Consider the following 24932-nt stretch of genomic DNA (forward strand, 5'->3'; position numbering starts at 1 on the left):
GATCCCTCTCCCACTTGGACAGAGGCAATGATGCTGTAAGAATTATGTTTCTGGACATCTCTAGCGCCTTCAACACCATCCAACCTCTGCCCCTTAGTGACAAGCTGACAGAGATGGGAGTAGATTCATACCTGGTGGCATGGATCGTGGACTATCTTACAGACAGACCTCAGTATGTGCGTGTTGGGAACTGCAGGTCTGACATTGTGGTCAGCAACACAGGAGCACCGCAGGGGGCCGTGCTTTCTCCGGTCCTGTTCAGCCTATATACATCGGACTTCCAATACAACTCTGAGTCCTGCCACATGCAAAAGTTCGCTGACGACACTGCTATTGTGGGCTGCATCAGAAGTGGGCAGGAGGAGGAGTATAGGGACCTAATCAAGGACTTTGTGCGACTGAAACCACCTACACCTGAACACCAGCAAAACCAAAGAGCTGGTGGTGGATTTAGGAGGTCCAGTCCCCTCCTAGACCCCGTGATTATAAGAGGTGACTGTGTGCAGAGGGTACAGACCTATAAATACCTGAGAGTGCAGCTGGATGATAAATTGGACTGGACTGCCAATACTGATTCTCTGTGCAAGAGAGGACAGAGCCGACTATACTTTCTTAGAAGGCTGGCATCCTTCAACATCTGCAATAAGATGCAGCAGATGTTCTGTCAGATGGTTGTGGTGAGCGCCCTCTTCTACACGGTGGTGTGCTGGGGAGGCAGCATAAAGAAGAGGAACGCCTTACGCCTGGACAAAGTGAGGAAGGCAGGGTCTATTGTAGGCACGGAGCTGGACAGTCTGACATCTGTGGCAGAGCGACGGGTGCTGAGTAGGCTCCTGTCAATCATGGAGAATCCACTGCATCCACTGAACCGTATCATCTCCAGACAGAGGAGCAGCTTCAGCGACAGACTGCTGTCAATGTCCTGCTCCACTGACAGGCTGAGGAGATCATTCCTCACCCACACTATGTGACTTTTCAGTTCCACCCGGGGGGGTAAACGTTAACACTATACAAGATTATTGAACATTATACCTGCCTCGCACTCTCCACCTTGCTTTTTTTTTTAACTTGCACTGCATTTTTATTGCTCTTTAATTAATATTGTTTTTATCAGTATGCTGGTGCCGGAGTATGTGAATTTCCCCTTGGGGATTAATAAAGTATCTATCTATCTATCTATCTATCTATCTATCTATCTATCTATCTATCTATCTATCTATCTATCTATCTATCTATCTATCTATCTATCTATCTATCTATCTATCTATCTATCTATCTATCTATCTAAAAGGGCATGAAGAAACACAGTCACTTGTCCTTTAGATTAAAAGTATAATTGTTGTTGTTGGCTGTAATTAAATTATTAACTAAGGTAGCTTAGTTGTACCTATTTTAAGCACCCACTGTATGAATATTTCTGTTGCTGTTTTGAATCATATGCTCTGCTATCTCATTTTAGGCCTATTCCACTCATTTTCCTTGATTTGCTTAGACTTACACGAGTTATATGTTAGTGAAGGTTTGTATAATATTAGATCATTAAATATATGCTTCTGTTACTATTGATTTTGCTAGGGAACAACTGCAGTTATTGAGGAAGTTTAAAGCTGTTTCTGGCACAAACTTTTTATCTTCTTTAACTTTTGTAAGACGACCACATGTTAGCTCCTGAAATAAGTGATATTATGATGCACTGAATGGGCAATATCCTTTGATGACAGTTTAAGAATGCTTTGTTCATTTTTCTGAACTCGCAAGTATGGATTGTCCACCAAATTAGGCCCTAGGTAAACCTCTTTGATTTCTTTGGGACCCTCCATGTTTGGAGCATAAATCCAAAAATACAGTACAGATTTTCTTTTATTATTGCTGCCTTCTGGCCTCTGAAAAGGCAATATATACGCCACTTCATTTGTTTATTTACATAATTTAACCCGCTCAATCCACACTAGGTTTGCGGGGGGCTGGAGACTATCCCATCTACCATGGGATGCAAGGCAGGAAAAATACCTGGACAGATCACCAGTCCACCACCCTGTGAACACTCTCACACACACACATACACACGCACACACACGCACACACACACATGCATACACACACCAAACCCAGACTAGGGCCAATTTACCATCAACAGTTCACCAAACCTGCATATATTTGGACTGTGGGAGGAAACCAAAGCAGACACAGGGAGAACATGCAAACTTCACACAGGGAGGACCCTGGGTGTAAACCACGGTCTCCTTACTGTGAGGCAGCAGCACTATCACTGCACCACTATGCGGTCCCTTGTTTAATTACTTAAAAAATTAAATGAAAGAAGACAGCTGTGCTTTGGCCTTCATATTTTGGCCAGTATTCAGGTTAAATCAGGTAGAGTCTACAATTATCTCATTTTATTTCCAGCAATTCTGACATAGTGAAAGTAGAATACTGTCATTTTTCTTTACTATCACTCAAAAAAATCTTTCTTTCTTTCTTTCTTTCTTTCTTTCTTTCTTTCTTTCTTTCTTTCTTTCTTTCTTTCTTTCTTTCTGTTTTATTTATTTTTAGGATGAAGCCATCTAAAACATAGACTATCTGTACATTAACTGCATTTGATAATGGAAGGACGAATACATTATGATAACAGAAGTAGCTGTCATCTATTTGAAAAGTTATTTGGTGTGTAATCAAGTGGTATTTTCACACTTAAGGTTAGTAGTGAGAAGACAAGCAAAATAACACCTTTTATTGGCTAACTAAAAAGATTACAATATGCAAACGTTTGAGGCAACTCAGGCCCCTTCTTCAGACAAGATGTAATTGGATTGATTGTCACAGAAAGACAAGAAAATAATTGACCATATTTCCAAACCTGGGTACAAATACGCTAGATCAGGTTCAGTCCTTGGGTAGTCCTAAGGTTTCAAGCTTTTTCTCCAACCATTTTCATTTTTATCTTTAATTGATCTCTTTGTATTATTAGCTGATCATTTTTTCTTTTCTTATTTTGAATTCAGTAACACGCAGTAGCCTGAGATGTACGTTTGTAAGGAACTCAGAAATATTTATATTTTTGCCATAACTTTTCTTAACTCTCTTTAGTTGATTTCCTATTAATTCATCTTTTTCTCTACAGATTGCTTAGTTTTTTGTATCCTAATGACAACAAATGGAGCAGACAAAAGGAAAACGACAACGACTTCCGAAAGGCTGTCGAGTCAAGCCTACTAGGGCACTTATTAATAAATAATGGCTTAAATGCCCAGAACACCTGGAACAGTAGGATGAAATCTTAATGATTATGATGGAAATTTTGAAAAGCAAAATTAAAAGAAAAAAAACAAACGCACTAATTAACCCTTTGTATACTATGTACATGCTTGCTATATTTTAATAAAATTTAGCAAACCCAGTTTTATCTGTTCTGAATTGGTACCAAAACAAAGAACACTGGGAAATAACAGCTTGCTTAATTAAGACGGGAGTCCTATTAAGTCCTATTAAAAGTAGGACTTGGTTGTGACGAAAACCTGCAGCCACAGTAGTCCCTCCTCATGTACATCAGGAACATAAGAAGTTATTTCAGAAAACAGGCGCTCTGGGTAGGATAGATCCCACTCCCCATAACTCTGTTAAGACAAAGCAGAAACAGGACATTCATCGGTTTCAAGGTAAGATCTGCATTTGATTAATTAATACGTACAGATCATGGCACCAGAAAGTGTTGCTGGTCAGACTTGAAAATGAAAATTTCATTGTACTTTAATAAACTTGAACGTGAACTGAAACTATTCTGAATGCAACAACAATAATCCATCCATCCATCCATTTTCCAACCCGCTGAATCCGAATACAGGGTCACGGGGGTCTACTGGAGCCAATCCCAGCCAACACAGGGTGCAAGGCAGGAAACAAACCCCGGGCAGGGCGCCAGCCCACCGCAGGGCACGCACACACACACCCACACACCAAGGCCAATTTAGAATCGCCAATGGACCTAACCTGCATGTCTTTGGACTGTGGGAGGAAACCTACGCAGACATGGGGAGAACATGCAAACTCCACGCAGGGAGGACCCAGGAAGCGAACCCGGGTCTCCTAACTACGAGGCAGCAGCACTACCCACAGCGCCACTGTGCCGCCCAACAACAATAATGCTTTATTTAAAAACTTTTAATAACTTACATAAACAAAGTGCAGAAATGGGTTAGACCTTTAAATGTCCTGAAATTTTAGAATCCATTCATTTATTGCAAAGTGAAAAAAAAAATCAGCATGCCCACTCTCTTAAAAATAATGGTTCCAAAATGGCACTTTACTGTGTTGTGCGGTTTGTTGTAAAACCAATGTCTGAAAAAGAACAATTTTATTCAGGGAAAGGGCATTTGCATATGAAATTGGTTAGATTTTCAAAATATAGCTAACATGTAGACAAAATAGAAATCTTTCATGTATAGTATAGTATACTATGGGCAGGATACTAAAGAAAACCCGAACTTAGCTTGTGTTATTGTGTGCGTTAATAGTCTTTAAAAGATCATGAATCTGTTGATTGTTTGTATATTATTTTGCATGCACTGTACATACTTGAAGCCTCATATAATATTTCTGAACTACAGCTGAAAAACCTGTCATATACTGGGTTTCTTCAACCACTTTAACATAATGTACTATATACTGTACATACCACCTACACATTGTTATTGCATTTAGAATTTCTGAATTCTAAATAAATGACTTGAATAAAAACTTTAATAATTTGCCTGTGCCAGGTGCTTTACATTAGTAATCTGGGGGGCATTTTCAGAAAGCACGGTAACACTAAGATAATTATTAACTCCATCGTAAGATTGATCTTTAATTTATGAACATTTCTCAAACCCCATCATAGTTAAAATAGCACAATAATGACTTTATAATCTATGTTCTCCCCGATCTAGTCATTAATGACACAATGTACTTATTAAACGGGCTTCTGCTGGAACTGAACATAGCCATGGGCAGTGATCGCCATACAGAAAACACCAGATTAAATTCAAATTTTGACAGCTCTCTGAACATTGAGATTTATATTGAGATGATATTATTTTCAGGATGAAATGCAATAAAGCGTTTATTACATTTTATAGATAAATTAAGTTCATTCATATACTGTAAATTATACCATTGCTAATTATAAATTTACAAGTTGATGATACTTCTATATTCTTCAAAATTTTTGAAGAAGGTTGAAGGTAGCTTTACTTTCACTCTGACATTTAACATTTTGCAATTGATAATTTGGAGAAGAGAGAAGAAAGAAAAAGAAAGGACGGGAACTGGGGCTGATATATTTAGTTTCTTTAAAGAAAGTCCACCCAGAACAACATCCACTGACTCCAATGTTTCTGTCTTTGACTACCTCCTCACAAACCTACCACTTAACACATTATTAAAGTTAAACCAGTGGCATGTAGCTAATACCCAGCCTTATGAAGCCTTGTCACACATGCCGTAAAGGTTCTCATTGAGTGGGCAGGTTATTTTGCAGGCCCTAAAGACAAAAACTGTGACAAAGTGACCTGGGAGTAGCCATGATGTCTTCAACTAAGCCAGTTTGTCATTTTGAAAAGGGAAGAAAAGAAGCATTTGCTTGTAGATGGGTCCTGGATGTTAGAAAGTTTCCCCTTCATGCTTTTCTTTTGACATCCGTAAATAACCCTGAGGTGATAGCTGAAGAACAAGACAATAAATTACAGCACATCAGCAAACCCCACTGTGTGGTGGACCATAAGGTGTGGACATAACTGTTCTATGGCAAATGTGCTGCTGCTGGCTTCATAAGAAGTGATGTGTTTTGTTTTTTTTTTCTTTTTTTTGCATTGCATTATACTTGAGTTATTCCATATAAATTTGAGGAATAAACAACTATGCACTATCAGAAGAAGAGTGGAAATTTTTAATACATAATGGAATTTTTTTACTTCATTTAAGAATGCACAAAATATTTATAAATTTCCACCAGGCTGCCCAAGTCGTGATTCTGTGTCCAAAATAGAGTAAAATAAGTTGAGATGTGCAGATTTATTGTCTTCATTGTATAATTTCCATCAATTTATCCATCATTTTCTTAACCTGCCTATGCAGGACAGGGTTATGGGAAATATGGACAGACTACCAGTCCGTCACAGGGTTTTCCCACACTCACAAACACAGAATAGGGCTAATTTAACAATGGCAACTCAGGGAACACACTGATTCTCCTTGTATCACATTACTCACCGTTTATTCTCACTGTTGGAAAGAGTATTGCGTGCAATAATAAACAATGACACTCTGCTGTTATAATTTCAGAAACAATATGTATTCGAATCTGGGCTTATGTATACGCTTGGTTGTATTATTCAATTAAAATGTTATGCTTACTTCACATTGCTATTCACAGCTTTTTTCATTCTACAGGAGTATTAATGTGTCACTTGAACAATGAAATTGTTGACAACTGTTTTTCTATTACTTGTGATGCTTTTTTGAAGGCAACATCTGCTTCGGGGATAACTACAAGTAGTTTAAGAAGGGGTTTGGGAAACCCGCAAAAAAGTAGCTTGTACTTTACATATGTGCATTGTAAAGTTGCTTGTTAATCACTAAGATTCATTGTTTTTGAAAAATGTACCACAATGCTCAGTACACCAATATATATTGAATTCTCTGGATGACTTCTATGAGAATTTGGGGTATTGGGATCAATCTAAATAAGGGTTTATTATATCCAGCCTCAACATCTTATTACAAGCATTTTCCATTAACAGTTTCACACGAGTCTACAACAACAACAACAACAACAATATTTATTTATATAGCACATTGTCATATAAATGATGTAGCTCAAAGTGCTTTACAAGATGAAGAAAGAGAAAAAAGACAAAAGAAGAAAATATAAAAAGTAAAATTAGGCAATACTATTTAAATAGAATAAAAGTAAGGCCAGATGGCCAGGGAGGACAGAAAAAACAACAAAAAACCTCCAAACGGCTGGAGAAAAAAACAAAATCTGCAGGGGTTCCAGGCCAGGAAACCGCCCAGCCCTCTCTAGGCATTCTACCCAACATAAATTATCTCAATTCAATTATATCAATCCTCATGGTTTTCAGGCCTCACATGGAAGAACCTGATAATGATGGTCATGTGGGCCTCTGGCCTTTAATCCATCAATTTAGGGACATCACGGTGCTTTGATTAGGTGGTGATGGTTCAGATCACCACCACAGAAAAACGGAAAAAGAACAGCAGAGGAAGTAGAGGTTAGGACGAATTTCGGAGCCACCATGAATGATAATGATAATTAAATATATATACATAATATCAGGATTAAACTAAAATGAAGCAATGAGAAAGCCATGTTAAAATAATGAGTTCTTAGCAGTTTTTTAAAATGCTCCACTGCTTTGCCTGGTGAATTTCTATTGGTAAGCTATTCCAGATTTTAGGTGCATAACAGCAGAAAGCCACCTCACCACTTCTTTTAAGTTTAGCTCTTGGAATTATAAGCAGACGCTCATTTGAAGATCTAAGGTTACGATTAGGAGTGTAAGGTGAAAGGCATTCTGAAATATAGGATGTAACAAGATTATTTAAGGCTTTGTAAACCATAAGCAGTATTTTAAAGTCAATTCTAAATGACATAGGTAACCAATGTAGTGACATCAAAACTGGAGAGATGAGCTCAGGTTTTCTTTTCCTAGTTAAGATTCTAGCAGCTGCATTCTGCACTAATTGCAATTGACTGATGTCTTTCTTGGGTAATCCTGAGAGGAGTGCATTACAGTACTCTAGCCAACTGAAAACAAAAGCGTGAACTAATTTCGCAGCATCTTGCAATGTTATAAGAGGTCTAACTTTTGCTATATTTCTTAAGTGAAGCATTGTTGTCCTAGTAATCTGATTGATATGTGATTTAAAATTCAGGTCAGAGTCAATGGTTACCCCTAAATTCTTTACCTTCGTCTTAACTTTTAATCCTAATGTATCAAGTTTATTGCTAATACCCTGTGATGGATGGCCGGCTAAATATTTCGGCCCACCCCTCCAGGCCGCCAGGTGGAGCTCTCCCAACAGCATGGAGGTTCCCCGAATTCCAGCAGGGCCTCATGGACCTTGTAGTTTGTATGCGCAGCCCTGCTGAATACCATGGGGGCCACTGGGAGTCACTGTAGGGGTGCTGTCAGACTGTTATGTGCCCTATAACTTCCTGGTCACATGAACAGGAGAAATGACGTACTTCCAGGTTGAAGAAAAGGACTTTTACCCTGACCCGGTAGTAATAAGGACTTGTGGATTGTTGGACAGGAACACCTCCGGGTCAGGGGGTATAAAAGGACTCTGGGAAAGCCCAGACACTGAGCTGAGCTGGGAGGAAGGGTGGCTAAGTTTCTGGGAGAGGAGGATAGAGAGAATTGTGTATAGAGACAGTATTGATTATTGTATGAGTAGTGTGGAGTGGAGGGTGCTTAGTGCGCAGGATTATCATAAAATAAATAATAATTGTACATTTACCTGGTGTTTGGCGTGGTACCTAAGGGTTCAAGAGGTCGATAAAAGCCTCTACTGCTACAACCCTCATTATATCATTTTTGCCAATCACTAAAATGTCTGTTTCCTCCTTATGTAGTTTGAGAAGATTACTACTCATCCATTCAGAAACACAAATAAGACATTGGGTCAGTGAACCATGAGAGTTGGGGTCATCAGGCGCTATTGATAAATACAATTGTGTGTCATCAGCATAGCTGTGGTAGCTCACATTATGTATTGAGATAATCCAACCTAACAGAAGCATGTAGATCAAAAAGAGCAGCAGACCCAGGATAGATCCTTGTGGAACACCATATAGAATATCATGTGTCTTTGAAATATAATTACCACAACTAACAAAGAATTTTCTACCTGCCAGGTAGGACTCAAACCTGTTTAAGACACTGCCAGAGAGGTCCACCCATTGACTAAGGCGATTACTAAGAATATTGTGATCAATGGTATCAAATGCGGCACTCAGATCTAATAAGGATGAGAACAGATAAACTGCCTCTGTCTGCATTTACCCGCAAGTCATTTACTACTTTAATGAGTGCAGTTTCTGTACTTTGATTTGTTCTGAAACCCGACTGAAACTTATCAAGAATAGCATGTTAATTGAGGTGGTCATTTAGCTGCATAATGACTGCATTTTCTGGGATTTTACTTAAGAAAGGCAGGTTAGAAATAGGTCTAAAATTTTCAAAAGCAGAGGAGCAGAGCAGAGGTTTAACTACAGCAGTCTTAAGACAGTCTGGGAAGACCCCCATATCAAATGACGAGTTTACTATGTCAAGAATACTATAAATTAGCACGATGGATACTTCTTTGAAAAAACTTGTTGGTATTGGGTCGAAGATGCAGGTGGAGGGTCTCAGTTGAGAAATTATTTTATATAAATCAAGTAAAAAAAATTCTGGTGAAAGAATTTAATTTGTTTAAAATGAAGGCAGTAGGCAGTACAATAGTTAATGAAGAATAAAATAGAATATAATATTCCCTACATATTTGAGAAATTTAGACTAACTTTTAATTATAAGCACTGTGTTTCCCGAAAGCATCATAAGGCTAAGAATATCATAAAAGCCATCTTAAGATCAATCATTATTTCACAAGTGTTTCTCAGACGTCATTCTAAAGTAGCATGCTAAATTCTTAATCTATATGCTCCCTGACCCAATCGTTAATCACTAAATGCTTCCTAAACAAGTTTCCTCTTGTGCTGACCATAGCCACAGGCAGAGGTCACCACATAAAAAATATTAAATTCATGTTGCTCTCTGAACATTTGAAATACTTCACTTATTTTGAGATTGCAGTATAATATTTCATGATTAAATGCAATAAAGCATTTATGCCATTGTGTAATTTTAATGTTAAATTAATTTTAGGAAATTAATGAGCTATGGGTAGTGACCGAAAGAACGAGATCGCGAATACAAGCGGCTGAAATGAGTTTCCTCCGCAGGGTGTCTGGGCTCTCCCTTAAAGATAGGGTGAGAAGCTCAGTCATCCGGGAGGGGCTCAGAGTAGAGTCGCTGCTCCTCCGCATCGAGAGGAGTCAGATGAGGTGGCTCGGGCATCTGATCAGGATGCTTCCTGGACGCCTCCCTGGTGAGGTGTTCCGGGCACGTCCAACCGGGAGGAGGCCCCGGGGAAGACCCAGGAAACGCTGGAGGGACTATGTCTCCCGGCTGGCCTGGGAATGCCTCGGGATTCTCCTGGAAGAGCTAGGAGAAGTGGCTGGGGAGAGGGAAGTCTGGGTATCTCTGCTCAAGCTGCTGCCCCCGCGACCCGACTTCGGATAAGCGGAAGAGGAAAACATTTGGATGTGCTAAGACAGAAGTCTGACCCGTGTCTAAGACTCAGCTCCATGCCAGTTGGTAATCAGTGCCCGTATTTATCAAGCATCTGTTATGTTTCAGCCAGGGTTCCCTCTCTGACTGGAGTTCAAATTCTATGGTTTTGTTCATTTTTGATTATTTTAGTTATGTTGATGTTGTTGATCATTTAGTTTCTATATGTTCTTGTATCTTTGATTATATGCGTTATGTTTTGTAGATGGTACCCCCATGAGGCAAAGCCATCTGCCCAGCACCGTCAAGGGACTGCCCTAAGCCCTATAAAGGCTGAGGAAAAGCCATGGTTCCTTGCAGTTCATTGAATGTGCTATGTGGTTGATGAGTTCTATTGTGCTATTTTTCATTATTACTAATTTTCTGCTTTTTTTTAACTCTTTTTCTCTTTTTCTCAGGACACGCTGGAGGGACTATGTCTCCCGGCTGGCCTGGGAACGCCTCGGGATTCTCCCGGAAGAGCTAGAAGAAGTGGCCGGGGAGAGGGAAGTCTGGGCATCTCTGCTCAAGCTGCTGCCCCCGCGATCCGACCTCGGATAAGCGGAAGAGGATGGATGGATGGATGGATTAATTTTAATAGCTGACACTGTTAATAATTACAACTTAATATGTTCATATTTCTATCTTCTTTAAAGGTTTTGAAGAATCTGTGTTCTAAGGTTACAGCTAGCTTTACTTTCATGGAGACGTTTCCTGTGTTCAATTGGAAAGCTTTACTTTCATGCTAACGTCTAACATCTTACAACTGGTTATGTGGAAAAGGGGGATGAAAGAAAATAGAAGGACAGAAACTGGGGATTGATATATTTGGATTGAGAATACAGCTGCAAAAAAAAAAGTCTACCCAGAAGAACATCTACTGTATTTTTTGTCTCTGACCACAAGCTGACAAACCCAACCCTTACATGTGATTTACACTAAACAAATGTACTGTAGATGATCTCCATTCATATACTCAGCTTCCTGAAGTCTCATTACACCTGCCATAAAGGTTGTCTACATTGAATGTCCTGAAGCCTGATCGCCACTTCTGTGGAAGACAGCCTATCGATCGCAGGGGAAACCGCAGGCTCCCAGCACTGTAGCGAAAACAAATCCAAAAAGTTGCATTATGAGCACCTGCCGTTGATGGGTGATGCAAGGAACATTATAACTGCAGGGTACATTATTACTTGGCCACTAACCTAACCACGACCCTGCCTGATTGCTGTATCTGTGTATAGGAGAGTGGTAGATCCCACTACAATAAATAACCGTGCTGTTCTTGTGACTCACACATCACAATTTGAAAAGTAAACACACTGTGCAATCTACAAAGGAATATGGGATATTTTACTGCATAATGGCATTTATAAATGACTATAAAAAAAAAAAGATTATTCAAATGAAATGTATATCAGGCTGTCCAGGTAGAGTCTGTTTATATGAAAGAGAGTAAAATAAGTTGTGATATGTAGACTTATTTTCTTCATTATATCTCCCCACTTGTTTTTCCTCACTGCTGAAAAGGCCACTGCATGCCTTAGTAAACTATGACACAGTGCTGTTGTTGAGAAAAAAATGGCCTCTTATTTAGAAAAATGTGCTTTTCATTAATAGTGTGACTGTCATTTCTTTTATATTCATTGTTAAAAATATGTCTGATTTTATGCTTATTTTTTTGGTTATTAAATTATGATGTCATGTTTATATTATTTTTCACAAGTTTACATCATTCCATTAAAGAATCAATAATGAAAAAATATAATATTATTATCAGTTGACTGCTTTTCGGTTGACTTGTGAAGCTTTTTCGTTAGCAACTTCAGGGACAGGGTTAACTAAGTAGTACTCTATGTTTGCCTGGATTGTAAAGTGGTTCCTTAAAACGGCTTTGAGAAACGAAAGAAAAAGTAGCTTGAAAGTTATATGCTTGCATCTTAAAGTTGTTTGTTAATTGCCAAGTTGCAAAGTTTTCAGGAAACACAGCCTTGATTGAATGTGTTAAATATCTTACTGATTGGTCATATCTTCATGTAACAGGCAAATTTTATTGAAAAAATATTCTAAATATTCTAATACATTCTGATTTATATTAACTCGTCTTTCTTTAAAACATGGAATATAATTACTGTATAACCTCTTGTATTTGAAATGCAAATAGATAGATAAGAACTTTATTTATCCCGAGGGAAATTCTTTTGTCATATACATGCTCAGTGCAACAAGAGGAATAAAGATAAGGTAGTAAAGAGTTAAAAAGATCAGTAATAATAGTGCAAACAGAACAACAAAATAACTCTAAACAAAGTAACAAATAACTATAACTATAACTAATAGTTTGTATTATAACTATATAACTAATTTGTGCAAAGCAACAAACAACTATAACTAAAACTATAACAGATATAATAAAACAACAGATTATTAGTGCAAGTGGTTATGAAAAGTGACTTAGTGTTTGTGCCATGAATAAATGAGATAGCAGCATGTGATGATGGGATGAAACAAACATTCAGTAACATACAGATGAGTAAATAAAAAACCGAATGAGACCTAATGACAAAAAGTCTGAAAAAGATCACCTACAGAATGAGGAAGAGTTATACAGTCTTATTGCCACAGGTAGAAAGGATTTCCTGTGGCGTTTGGTTCTGCATTTGGAGGCAATGAGTCTTTTGCTGTGTGTGCTCTGATGACCCATCAAGGAGGCGTGCATGGGGTGAGAGGGGTTGTCCATGATACCGAGAAGCTTTTTCAGCATTCTCCTCTCAGACACCTCCACCAGGTTCTCCAGTCTGACACCCAGGACAGAACCAGCCTTTTTAATCAGCTTGTTCAGCCTGTTGGCATCAGCTGTCTTCACCCCACTGCCCCAGCACACAGCTGCAAAAAACACTACGCTCTCTACCACAGAGTGATAGAACATAGTTAGCATTTTCCTACAGACATTGAAAGACCTGAGCCTCCTCAGTAGGTAAAGCCGGCTCTGCCCTTTCTTGAAAACCGTGTTGGTGTTCTTGGACCAGTCCAGTTTACTGTCAATGTGTACCCCCTGGTACCTGTAGCCCTCAACCACCTCAACATCCGTTCCTCTTATGGTGACAGGGGTGGGAAAATGAGCCTGCTTCCTAAAGTCCACAACCAGTTCCTTTGTCTTTGTGATGTTTATCTGTAAATGATTTAGCTCACACCACTCCACAAAGCTGTCCACCACACTCCTGTATTCATCCTCCTGTCCATCCCTGATACAGGTCACAATGGCAGAGTCATCAGAGAATTTCTGCAGGTGACATGACTGAGACCTGTACCTGAAGTCAGACGTGTAGAGGGTGAAGAGGAAGGGTGATAGGACAGTTCCCTGCGGCTCCCCCGTGCTGCTCAGGATGCTATCAGAGCAGCAGCTCTTCAGCCGGACATGCTGTGGTCGATTGGTTAGATAGTCCATAATCCAGGCTACCAATGGGGCGTCCACCTGCATTTTCGTGAGCTTATTCCCCAGCAGTGATGGTCTGATTGTGTTAAAAGCACTGGAGAAGTCAAAAAAACATGACCCTCACAGTGTTCCCAACAATGTCCAAATGAGAATAAGCCTGGTTCAGCAGATAGATGATGGCGTCCTCCACGCCGATACGGGGCCGATAAGCAAACTGTATATACTGTACTTTAAAGTATTAGTATTAATAAAATTAGGATTAGTAAAAGTATTAATTCTAAATCAAGCTAAAGCAAATTAAGGTATGGCCATTACCTCATTTTAATTCTTATTCTTCTATTTTTGGAAAGCTTATGTTACATTCATTTCATGCTAAACATTCACTGAACTGTTCAATGATTTATTCTATGCCACTATAATTAAGCAGACGTACTGTACATGACTGATCTCATAAAACCGCTTTTTTTTCAAGATTTTTCTTGACGATCAATAATGCACATTTCTTCAAGCTACTTAAAACATTACATGTTTTTCTTTTTCTTGTATTGTAGACTGACTTCACAAGCTAAAAGGGGGCACATGAACAAAGGGTAAAAATGCATCAGCTATTTGAAAACAGAACTTAGAAAAAATATTAGAAATGTTTAACTCATGCTCATGAGAACGCAGCTTCTGTGGTAGAGTAAGTAGTCTTTTGTGATTTTATAGAACAGATAAGAGTCTTGACTATTACATTATTATAAATCATGTGTACTTAGCACTATAATTTATAAAGTTATAGGACATTTTATTGAATATGAAACAATAATGAGAAGACCTTCATGATTCGCAAATCATAGAAACTAGGCTTGAATCTCAGCCTAATCACTGTCTGAGTGCAGTTTGCATGTTTTTCCCATGTCTGCTTGGGTTTTTTCTCTGGGGATTACAGTTTTCCTCCCTCATTTCAATGATTCATTTGTTTGGTTAATTGTCTAGTTGGCTTGGGAATGTATATGAGTGTACCTTATGAAGTTATGAAGGACTAACTTCCTATCTAGAATTGTTTCCTATCTTACTCTCAGTACAGCCCTGATGACTGTAAACTGAACAAACTGATTTATTAGATGAATGAATAACAACAATGGCCCATAACAGTATAGTAAGTTTCATATTGAATCTTCCAGCCTAAAAATATTAATGGATGCAAAATTAGATTTAGGATTTAATCATTTATTTTTTATAATTCTTAACTATCATCACATATTGGGTGCTAAAGTTCAGGAAAAAAAAAAACATACACTTTGTGAAGTATGCTGCCCGAGAACCTTAGCTGGTCAGGGAGCCCACAGCCTAAATGGAAAGGAAGAGACAGCTTGCAAAGAGCTTTATCTCCCCCAGGGTGTGGGATGGCAGCCCCCTGGGCTACAACATTGCCATGGATTCTCAGGGGGCATTGGAGTTTGTCAACTTAGCCCTGTTGGGTTCTGTGGGTGTTGTCAGGGGTTGCTGAAGGGAATGGTGAGTCCTACTTGGTCATGCGCCAACTTCACCCAGAACTGCTTCCAAGCCACAGCTTTCTGACACTGGAAGTACTGCCTGCCTCAAATCCATGAGCCAGAGTTGGAAGGAGGAGGACAAAGCTTGCTGTGAGGAGCAAAGGAGAAGCAGACAGAGTATTGCTTTATGCTGAAATGGAGTGAGGTTGTGATGTGGGAAACTCATTTTGTAAGAGATTTGCACCAAATAAAACCCTTTTGTTTACTGTGACTTGTGTCCAAGCCTGTGTGTCAGGAGTTTGGGGAGATGCAGCACCTCTCGGTGGCCACAAGTGGCATAGTCAGAAGGATTCCTGGCTGTCTCATGGCAAGGACCTGTTTTAAAAAATACTTGTGGCCAAAACTCTGACACAACAATGCTGCAGCATACACAAGCTGGACAGAAAAAAAGCTTCCTGTCACCATGGGGAAGAGGAGGTCCAGGCAGACCGGGAAAACAGTGAGGGGCCAGGCATACAGCATTGCCATTGGCAAGGGAGACAACTTGAGGAGAGAAGAGGACAGTCGTGTAAGACGAGCACTGGCCAATGTAGTCCGTTTGGAGGTATGTGTCGGATATGGACTTAACACACCCTTGGAATGTTTCACGTCTTTTGGGTGCTCATATTTCCTAGTTGGAGAATACCTGGATAATAATGGAGCAAGCGCTGACTATACGAGCAACGAGGACCTTGCCCTGCTGTTTCCCAAGGAGGGTCATATGATCTATCCTGAAGAACCAAGGGAAGGCCAGAATAGAGGGTGGCTCTCATATTGCCTGGATCCTCACCCAACAGACGAGAACCTGCAGAAGGGGAAGAGACCATCTCCTCCAAAGAAGGCAAGAAGTTGTAGGATATGTGTTGGATTCTTGCTGATAAATTGGTGCAGACAGGGCCAACTGGCCAGGTAGGTGGCTGCCCTGACTCAATCTCACATGAGCCTCCAGGACACCCGACCAAGCATGTGCAGGAGAGTTGTATGCTTTCTGATTCAGGGTTGGCAGACAGGAATGCCAGAAGCCTGAGGCTGCCCCCAGCCAAAATATCTAACTGTGGCATAGACATATAGGTATTGTAGCCTGATGCATTTATTGCAGATCACCAAACTCGTGCGAGAAATGATCGAAGGGATGGAGAAGGCAGCCAAGGCTCCTCTGAAAATGGCTGAAGATTACCTGAGGAGGCTTGGAGTAGGATTCTCCACCCTGGTAGAGTCAGCGGTATAGGTAAGTATGCCCTGTAGCGTACACCATAAAGGGACGCAGAGCAAAAGGACCCCAGATGTGGCTGAAGGGTGTTAAGTAGTCACGATCCCAACAACTTATAATGGCGTGATGACAAATTGGCTGGTAGCAGAGGCTACTGTCAGGAAGCTTGCAATGATGGAGAAAGATGGAGGTCTGGACTAGAAGGATCGGCTTGTCGGTGTCCAGCCACACACCAAACCAGTGATGGTCCCATATAAGACAGTATGGGTTCTCTTGCTGGTTCATACAGTCACTCCAAATGTTGTGCTGCCCCAGAGCAAGAAGGAGATCCACGGGAGAAAACCCGGGTCTCCTAAGGCATGTGGCAGGTAAGCCTGTCCACTCACATGCATCAGATGAGACAAGGGAAACCCAGCTGAGCATGGGGAGAGGCAGGGGTTCCCGTTCTGCTTCCAAACTCACAGGTTGCGAACTGAAAGAGGTGGGTGATGGTGTGATGAATGCTGTCGGCTGGCATATGGCTGGAGATGCTACCTGTACACAGGAAAGGTAAAACAGATTATTTAAAAAATTGAAATGTAAAATAAACCAAATTATTTTACATTATTTTATTTTGGCAAATTTACTATTTATTTCATGGCATGTTGCTGCAGCATCATACTTCCTGCTGTCTGTGATTTGGACATGACCAAGGCATTCCATTCTGTCTCTCGAAGGAAAACACATTTGTGATACCCACCTTTAAATTCACAACATCAAAACCCACAGGCAATAATACATAAAGAGTAAATACAGTAGACCCCCGCGAAGTCGCGGTTCATGGTTCACGGACTCAGTCATTTGTGGATTTTTTCTTAGAACCTAACTATTAATTGTTAGCGGAAAACGCAAATATCCTCCGCAATTTTTTATGGCTTTTTTCGTGGTAATACTGTGCTGTAGAGAGAACAGGAAGCAACTGCTGAGGGAAACGTGGTTTGGGATGGTGAAAGTAGCCAATCCGAGAGCGTTATTCATTTCTCCTTGCTGCTGATTGATTGCTACCATGTGACGTGTCTCCAGGTGAGTGAGTTTGCCACCGCGGTTTGGGATGGTGAAAGTAGCCAATCCGAGAGCGTTATTCATTTCTCCTTGCTGATGATTGAGTGCTGCTTTGTGACGCGTCTCCAGGTGAGTGGGTTTACCACCGCGGTTTGGGATGGTGAAAGTAGCCAATCCGAGAACATTATTCATTTCTCCGTGGTGATGATTGACTGCTGCTTTGTGACGCGTCTCCAGGTGAGCGGGTTTACCACCACGGTTTGGAATGGTGAAAGTAGCCAATCTGAGAGTGTTATTCATTTCTTCTTGCTGATGATTGACTGCTGCTTTGTGATGCGTCTCCAGCTGAGTGTCCTCATGTTTTCCATTTTGTTATTGTTTTGTTATTCTTAAACGCACACGATGTCGTTGAATCGCCCTGCACCTTCTAAGGCTTTTGGAACTGAGCTTAAGTGCCAGAAGAAGTTTAAAACACTCCAAGAGGAGGTTGAACTACTGGATTTGCTCCAGGAACTAAAAAATTATGCTGTAGTAGCGTGCCACTATGGCATTAATGAAAGCACCGTATGCTACAGTACATAAAGAAGAACGAAGCAGCGATCTAGAGTACCGTATCTGTAAGTTTCTGTGCCAAAAAGGTAACGACCGTAAGGAATACAAATATCATCAGGATAGAATCTGCCTTGGCACTGTGGATCACCGACTGCAGGAAGAACATTCCCTTGGACGGTAGCATCATCCGTGAGAAAGCACGGAAATTGTACCAGCAGTTCGCAAAAGGAGACAATGTAGCAACTTCCTATCACAATGTTCCTGAAACTTATAAAGAAAAGCCAGCACGAAACCCCACCAGAAGAAGACCCATACAAAGATACGACTCCTCCTGAAGCGACTGAAGAAGAGGCGCCACCCCTTCTTTTTAAATCCTGTGCATCGTACTGCACAGCTGTTCATCATCATCAATATCATTCATCATTGGTGAGCACCAAAACTACAGCGCATACCAAAGAAAACGTGCTTGCATGAATTACAGTACGTATAGCGGTAACATCGGTATTTTACATTCTAGGACCACGGGAGACATAACAGTACAGCACTGTACAGTATACGGGTTTACCTTTACATTCTGTTTTTAGGTAATGTATTAAGGTAATTTTTTAGGTAATGTATTAATGTATTAAGCTGAGTTTGCAACGAAATTAAAGTGCTTAGGGGACATACTGTATTTAGGGTTGAAACTATAAAAACAGGCATTTAAAAGGAAATTTTTTAACCACATCCAAAAGTCGTGGTTTTTCACAATTTGCAGGTGCTCTAGGAACGTAACCCCCGCGAATTTTGTCATATTTATATTGACTTATAACTACCTTTAGCCAGTGTTTGCCTATTCATGCCTATTTCCTTAGCTTTTACATTGACTTATGACAAATAATGTAGCAGTGGTTTGAACTAGCAAAAGCTGCTTATGAATATCTGTTTCAAAATTAGCCTTCCCATTAGTTTTTAAGATCAGAAAAATGACACATTATAGAGAGAGGCAGGGCCCTAGCAGGGCATAGGGTTTTTGTGTGTGTCTAGCAATAAACCCTTGCTTCATGCTGATCAATGCTTAAAAAGTTTGATTTATTTTTCATATAGGCAATAATTTTAAATGCCTGTACAGTGCAAACTGATATACTGTATTTCTTAACTATGTTATGCTAATGAACCTAACTTGTTTAATATCATTGTTTTGTTTTATTCCTCAGTCTTGTCATGCTGAACTGACCAGTGCACATTGCAGGCTTGTCTCTCCATTAAAAAAGGAAATCCCGAGACAAGACTTTTTCAAAGACATAATTTCTTGGCCATGAGATTTTTTCAAGTCACACCCTCCTCTCAACCATATTCAACCACAAACACAGCCCTCTCACCTCTCATTTGTGTGAATGCTTTTGACAGACACTGCTCTCTTAGCTCTTATAAATTTTTACGTTTTCCTCACTTTAAGTTCCTAATAAAGTAAGACTTATTATGTCCAAATTTTATTGAAGAATTTCATCCTGAAGGGTTATCAACAGAAGAAATGAGTACACGGACAATCCTAGCCCTGAGAAACCATGAAGTCGAACGAATTAACGCGAAAATTGTTGATCGGTAACATGGCAAATTGGTTAAATGCATATCAATAGACCATGCTGAAACAGTTGGTGGAGACTGTGCGGAAGATGAAAACAGCAACTTACAATATTACAAAGAATATCTACAACAATTAACACCATCCGGTCTTCCACTGCACAAATTACTGTAGAAAGAAGGATTTATCCAAGAAAAGTAATGTAGTACATCTCCTGCGGATAACATTAGACACCAAAGGAGATCTTGATATGCCATTTGTATTAAAACGTTAACAGTTTCCCTTTAGAATATCTTTTGCAAAGACAATTAACAAATCACAGAGACAAACATTCAAAAAAGTCAGTTTATTTATTAGACAGAAAGAAACAAAATTCCCTCTCGGGCAGTTATACAGTACGTTGCGTTGTCACGATGTAAGTCCAAACACAGAATCAAAATTCAATGCGATATTGATGAAAATTTAATTTAAAAAATTGTTTTTACTGAACTTTTATGGTAAAAGTGAACATTTAAAAAATATTTGCATGCTAATTTCAAATCCAAACAGAACAAAATTGTATAATGCAACGAATAACTCTAACGCAACAGGAAACATAATTTACTTTCAAATTATTACGTTTTACTATTTTTTAATATGGTTAATTACTTGCTGTAATGTAAAATAGTTAGTTCTATTATACATATGCAACAATTCCCATGAAAATAAGAATCTGTTATGCATCCCCATATGCGAGCAGCTGAACTGCAAAGTGGCTAGCATGTAGTGCCGGCCCTGGGGTTGGCAAGCAAAGTGAGCAGAAGACTTAGCCCCCTAGTTGTAATAAACAATGTCCATCTTGGAGAAATATGTAATTGTGATTTGACTATTCTTTATTTATATAGTATTTTCCTGACACACTTGTGTGGAAGAAAGTCACACTTTGAACTAATCAGGCTGAAAAACCCAGGCAGGAGGAAGCTTGTCAGTTATTTTTCTTCTCATGATAAGGGATGTCCCTGTAGCTAGCTTTAACAGTCAACATTAATGCTGTTTGGTTCTTTCAAGACCATGCATTAATCACACAGTGCAGTACTTCATTGATTCACATACATCTTACATGCATGTGCTGATCACAAACTGTATACTTTATCTTCATTAATGTAATTGGTTAAAATTCACCCCCCCCATCCCCATTAATGGCCATTGAGCCTTTGAAGTATCCTGAGTACGTGCAGTTTACAATTTACAGAAGTGTCTCATTGTAACCTTACATTTTCTTAGCAGGCTATTCTGTGGCGCTAAAGCATGCTATCACTTCCAGCAAGGCAAAAGCACTAAAATTTTTTCCTCCACACCTGTCCAACAGAGTAGAAGATATGCAATGCTCAAAACATCAAAACACCAAAATAAACATACCTGTTGTGACGGGCAGCCTCTGCTATTACCCGGCCCAAGGCACTACCTACTGTGGGACGCAAGAGGGCAGTCCTCCTGGGCTGCTGTGCCACCATGGATTCCCACAGGGCATGCTAGGACTTGGAGTTTGCCTTGTTGGGTTCTATGAAGGCTGCCAGGGGGAGCTGCAGGGCCCTATAACGAACTTCCACCACACCTGGGAGTGTTTCCAGATAATACTAATGAGCCACCTGGAGCACTCCCAGGAGAAGAATAAAAGGAGCCACCTCACTCCATTCGAGGAGCCAGAGTCGGGAGGAAAAAGGACGAAGCTTGCAATGGAGGAGTGGAGGCGAAAGGACTGGGAATTGGCAGCTGAAGGAAGGACTGTGTTGTAGTGGCTGTAAATAAAGGCATGTGTGTGGCAATTCGTGTATCTGCCTGTCTGTATGTGTTGACTTTTTAATAATGGTCAGTATTCTTTTGATGGAATGCATATACAAGTTCCAGTTTATTGTCATGTGTACTTGGTGTAGTGAAATTCTCCAGCAATATGATCAGCAAGTACTACTTGTCAAATGTGTAGTTCATATAATAATTCAAAGGTTCTTTGTTGACCTGAACAAAAAACTAATATCACTCATCGATGCTGAGGTCTTGCTTCAAAGTAATGAGGGCTATCTTGATCAAAAAAGCAGTATTGGAGAAATTAGCAAAATATTTCTGAAAAGGACTTTTCTTGTATTGGTTAAAAAGTGGACCTTTATGAAGATACTTTATTTTACAAAGATGCAGTCATGTTAAAGCAGGATCTCATGTTACTTGGCTATTGCAAAATTTACTTTTGAGCGGTAATGCCTTGGTGTTTGATTAAGTATTACCTGAATGTTTTGGAAAATAGTTTAAGTAGAATTAGCTCTGCTATATTGTTCTAAATAATCTAAATAATGGATTGGACATGCACGTTTTTGTTCATAACTACTACCATAATGGTTTTTTAAAGCTGTTTCTAAGTTATTCAAACATGCTGTGTAATTGGCTCCCATTTACTATGTCAAAAGTATGAGCAAAAGCAGACAATTTTGGAAACATGACTTTAGCTTTATGAACTATGGATGATGGCACAAGAGTGCTTCTAAGAAATCCTGTTTCTAAATTACACAAGTAAGCCTCACTATAGCTTCCTGGCTCTAATGGAAGAAGCATATGAGATCTGAAAACACTTTTCAGATAAAAGAAATTTAATTTAGAGAAAAGACAAAGTTGCCTTTGAGACTGGATGACCACATCATGTCTAGATTAGCTTTATAAAATTAATAAATCTGATCAGAGAGAAATGAGACAGGAGGAAGGAAGTGCTCTGACTGCTTGGAAAGACTGAACATCAAGCAGTACTAGGTTGGTATGGTGTTCACATATTATTTTGCTTTTATTTGTGGCACTGTTTATTTGAATAATATTTAATAATATAAATGTAACTTTCTTTTCTGCCAGTTCTAGTACTGTATCTAATTGAGTGGAGTTGCAGATGTAAAAGAATAGGGAAATGATTGAACTACAACAGCAGTCAATCTTTACAGTGTGATAAAAGTATTGGATTTATGACATTCATTTAAAGTCTATGTAATGAATAGTGTAGGGCAGTGGGTTCACCCTAGGACCCTACCACAACAAAACAAGTAGTGATGAGGCCACTGCATAAACTGGCGGACACTTAGTAACTGCCAATAACAATGAATAAAACAAATATTTGAAAAGACGAACAGTAATAGTACATCCTAAATAATGGTAAAGAACAAGTTACAAAATGTAAGCTTGGTGTAACATTCAGGTGTGTTTGGAGAATTAGTTAACTGATTTAAAAGTTGGAGGGGTTTTTAATGTTTTAGTTACTTTATCAAAATGATCAGTTATCATATATTTCTTTATTAGATAAATTTGTAAAAATAAATGATATTCAAAAATAACGGTGATAATAGAATGCAATAGAATAAAGTAGACTACATTAAAAATGCATGTTTTTTTTAACAGTACTGTAACAAGCTGAGTGTCCTGAACAAAAACCAAGAGCCAGTGTTTCTGTCTGGTATAGCACTTTATAATGTCATATACCTGTAGTTAAAAACATAGCCCAGTTAGGTTTGTTTTGGCTCAACAAATTTCATAGACAGCAGATTTCTGTTTAGTGATGTACAAATATAATCAATTGATGTCTTGTTGTTAGTTGTTTGTTGTTAGAATCTGTGAGCTATGGTAGTTGTAATTTCTTAAACATAACATTTTTGTAAGACATACCCAATGGATACTTAAAATCTTTGCTGGGGTCTCAAGGTAAAAAATGTTGTCTGCTTAAGACTATGATGGAGAACAGATCTGGGGCATCATGCATAACGCCGTGCGTAGAATTCACATTAAAACATGGAGTATGGACAAAAGCGGAAATGTGCATATGCACAAAAAAATCCAGATGCATAAATCTGTGTGTATACCAACTTCCACTTTCTTCTGCTACATAAATCCCGGTCAGCGTGTAAAGTAAAGCATGTGCACGCGCCTGTTGCCACTCCCCAAACTCCTCCCAGAATTACGCCTCTTTGAATATGCAAATCAATATAAATAGCCCTTAAGCTCAGCGTTCTGTGAAAAGGCAATGGCAAAAGCACAGGGGAAAATAGAAGAATTTCAGCGAATACCAAGTGGAGGCAAGGAAAAACGTACTTTTTGTTGGTTTAAACAGTGGTATAAACAACAAAAGGAAGTTGATCGAGTGACATAGAGTGTCGGAGAAACTCGAAAGTTCAAGATCACAAAGTCGCACAGTGCCGAAATAAAAAAAAAAGTTGTCAGATATCAAAGTCACCATGAAGTCAAGTCGTAGCCCACCTTCTTAGAGTCATATGGAAGCTTATTAGGATACAGAGAAAAGAAAAAAAAAAATAGGCACACAGTGGTAAAAAAAGCATGGAACTTTAATCTCAAAATTTCCACTTTAATCACGTGGTTTATTTTGTCATTAAAGTAGAACATCATAAACTTCTTAAAATTTTTAATTTACTAGTTTCTCAAATACAATCGTAACTAAAATAGCACGTTAAATGCTTAGTTTTGTACATGTTCTTCTGTGTGCTCTATGTGTGTGAATCACTACGTGATTCTTAAACGGGCTTTCTCTTCCTCCGACAGGACACAGAATCCATTACATTCGTGGTATTACAGCTCTCTGAATAATTTAAATACTGAGATGTATACTTGATATCATTTTCTTGATGATAAGAATTAAAGCATTTTATTAAACATGGGAACACGGTGGCGCAGTGATAGTGATGAGCTAGCACCCCATCCAGAGATTGTTCCTGCCTCCCGCAAGATGCTCGACCTTCGATGAAATAATTTTTTGCAGCAGTACTGTCTCTCTCAAACGTACTAACCCCCAATTCCTGTCCTTCCTTTTCTTTCTCCAAATACCCAATCGCCACACAATCAACTCTGTAATAGATGTCAAGCCATCTGTAAGCTTAGAACAGAGATTCTTCAGACCTTTTAATAAACATTGAAATATTGTCGTAGTACATGTTTAATTATTCTATCCATCTATCCATCCAGTGTCACGCCAGTCCCAGCAAGAATACAGCGCGAGGCAGTAACAATCATTGAACGAGGCACCAGATTGTCACTAGCGCTGCGACACCATGTACTCACATGTTTAACTATTAACAATATAGATTATTTAAATGATGTTAACATTTTATCTGTATAATGTAATAAACCTATTTTGCTGCATTTCATCTTAAAAATGATATCGTCATCATATGTAAATACGCGCTTTATAAAGTGGCTCAGGTTGTGCAATATTATAACTGCA

Source organism: Erpetoichthys calabaricus, chromosome 13 (assembly GCF_900747795.2).
Source record: "Erpetoichthys calabaricus chromosome 13, fErpCal1.3, whole genome shotgun sequence".
Taxonomy (NCBI): Eukaryota; Metazoa; Chordata; class Cladistia; order Polypteriformes; family Polypteridae; genus Erpetoichthys; species Erpetoichthys calabaricus.